We start from the raw sequence: 3,235 nt of genomic DNA on the forward strand, positions 1-3,235 counted from the left end.
GAAGTCAGAAAGGGTTGAAAATTGCTGATGTGGCTTCGAATGGTGCATTTTGAACACAGAAAAAGTCTGGAGTTCAAATAAGTTCAAAAAAATGAAATCCCTTTGTAACAGACGAGTTTTCGTCCAAAACCCTAATACTTTGAAACAGATTGTCCGTTTTGTACACGAAGTGCATCCAGTTTTTGCCGTAGCCCTCTCAACTTTTTAGCACATGCTATGTGGGTGAAATGATGACACCATGCCAACTTTCAACCTTTTCAGAGTTCATTTGTAATACTTTTTCAATTTCACGATCATATAGCTCAAAAGAATGAACTAATAGCAAAGAAAAGAAGTAATAGCTAAAAGAATGAACTAAAATTAATCAATTAAAATATCCTGTTATGATCAACTAAAACAACTACTATTATGAAAGTATTTTCTGTTCAAAACATTAAAAGGCAAAAAGAATTTTCATAAAATCAAACTAAAATTATATAAAATTTATGCAGCTAAAATTATCAAAGTATTTTCTGTTCAAAACATTATAAGCAAAAAGAAAAGAAAATAAATAATTAGAAACAAAATAAAATAAATAAGGAGAAACAAAATAAACTTTAATAAATAAGTGGAAACAAAATAATATAAATAAGCAGAAACAAAATAAACTTTAATAAATAAGTAGAAACAAAATAATATAAAATAAAATAAAATAAAATAGCAACAATAAGTATTTTGTTGTAAGTAGAAACTAAATAAAATAAACAAAGCAAAAATGAAAACAAAAAAACTGGTAAAAAGATAAAAAAAAATGCCACCTACTGGGCCACCACTGCCTGATTACGACTAGAAACCCAACCATGGGCCATGATTCAGGCCTGCAGAAGGCCCAGTAGGCCCACAAGCATCGCTGTGTGAGATTAGGTCCAAAGGCTTGCAATTCAGAGGAGTTCGAGAGAGATGGCAGAGCGGCGCTTATAAACAAGTGTGGTAGCTCCTCAGCTAGCGAGGTGGGACTAAACATCCCACCGCACCGCGGCTTTGGCAGGCGCAGGCCTTTGGTCCCGGTTGGTCGAACCAACTGGGACTAGAAGGGGGCATTGGTCCCGGTTCATGGCACCAACCGGGACCAATGCCCACCTTTAGTCCCGGTTGGTTCCACCAACCGGGACCAAAGGTCACCGCTTCCCGCCCTTTCGGCTGCTGAAAAGAGACCTTTGGTCCCGGTTAGGGGCACCAACCGGGACTAAAGGTGGGCATTGGTCCCGGTTGGTGCCACGAACCGGGACCAATGCTCTTCGTATATAAGCAGGACTTGTGAAAATTTTCGTTCAGTTCCTCATTCTCCCGCCGCCGACGCCGCCCTCTGCCCCGTCGCTCGCGCTCGTCGTCGCCGCCCCCGTCGCCGCCCGCGCCCCGCGCCGCCCCGACGCCGTCGTCGCGCGCCACCCCTCGCCGTCGCCGTCACCTCACCGCGCCGCCCCGACGCTCGCCCCCATCGCCGCCCGCGCCCCTGCCCCGAGCACGCCGCCGGCGCCTGAGTATATATATGTTTTTTGCATTTTTATAAAAATGTATATATGTATGTATATGTGTATGTATGTTCTCTGTGTGTATATATATATATATATATATGTTCATCTATGCAAAAGATAGATTTTTAGAAAAGTTAGGATTTTTTTTGTTCATAGATTTTTAGAAAAGTTAGGATTTTTTTTTGTTCATAGAGAAGTTAGGATTTTTGTAGAATATGCAAATGTTTGTATATTCATATGAACAATGCATTAGGCAAAACCTTTAATTTTTTTCCTAAATTTTCTATTTGAACATTTTAAAAAAACAAGCAATAGTACTTCATGTATTTTGTCAGAATTTTCTATCGTGCATAGACCGATTTTAGACCACGGGAGCACCCCCCCACCCCCCTATCGTTGCAAAAGTTGCTAAGTGATATTAAGAAGGAAGAAGAAGAAAAAGAATGAGAGGAAAAAGGAAAATAAGAAGAGGAAGAAAGGAGAAGAAGAGGAGAGGAAGAAGAGGAGAAATAAATACGAAGAAGAAAAAGAAGAAAAAGAAGAGGAGAAGAAGAAAGGAATGGAGGAGAAGAAGAGAAAATAGAATATAGGGTTTTTGTTTTTTAGAAAGATAATTAAACGATATTTCGGGTTGACTTTAAGTCCGTCGAGTCTCCACCATATATGAGAGGACGAAGAATCCCGACTGTTGTCGTGGGGGTAGCTTCTCCTTCGTTCCGGTGTGCTAGCCAATTTGGTGTAATGCACTCTGGAACAAAAGGAGGAGCCACCATCACCGACGGTCGTAAATGTCAGAGAGGAATCAGTGAGGGAGAGTCTCCATCATATATACGTGAGCTGAGAGTTTTCAAGAAAAGACTCGACAGAATGATAGTCAACCCGTCTTGAATAATAATGATCTAATTTAGGTTTTTTAGTACATATATTTAATTGTACAAGTTTAATATTTAAATTATGAACATAGGAAATGTCGTACTCGGCGATGAAAGTCTTCCGGGGGAGTGCGACTGGTGCCACGACGACCGAGGTCTGTGCGACAGGTCTCACCTAGACGAGGATCGGCGCTTCAGCATTAAGCTGGAGGAGACCTTCGATGTTGAAACGGTACGCAACGACGATAAAGTGTTATTTTTTTCGTAATTAAGCACGACTTCAACTATTTCAACGTGTACTTTTCATCTTTTACAATTCGACTAGCTTATCCCATGCCATGCAAGACGCTATGTCTTGGAGAGGATGGGTTTTGAAGACCATGAAAGTATGGAAACAAAGAAAATTCACCTAAGGACCCATCATGATATGGATTTTGAAGTAAATCTGTATAATTCTGAGAGTGTAACCCATTTTGGTTGCAAAAATTGGGAAGCATTTTGCAAGATGTATGGTTTTGATGAGGGTATGCTTTTCACCATGGATCTTGGTGATCCTAACATCGACCAAGACAATATGGACATTTGGGTCCTTGTTGATACGCCTCCAATTCTACCGCCATGTGAGTTTCTCAAACATAGTTATTAACTAATTTATATTGTTCATTTCAAAATAGTTGACAGCTTATTTTCATTGACAGCTTATTTTGAATGTTCAAACAATGTGCGGGAGATGGTAGACAGAACCTACTACACCGATGGCTCTGAGTTAACTTATAAGAAGAAAAATCACCTGGTCGCATTTTGTACTGATCTTGAGAATTAAAATATCTATTGTAAAACTCCTCCACA

This window comes from Aegilops tauschii, chromosome 4 (assembly GCF_002575655.3).
Source record: "Aegilops tauschii subsp. strangulata cultivar AL8/78 chromosome 4, Aet v6.0, whole genome shotgun sequence".
Lineage (NCBI taxonomy): Eukaryota > Viridiplantae > Streptophyta > Magnoliopsida > Poales > Poaceae > Aegilops > Aegilops tauschii.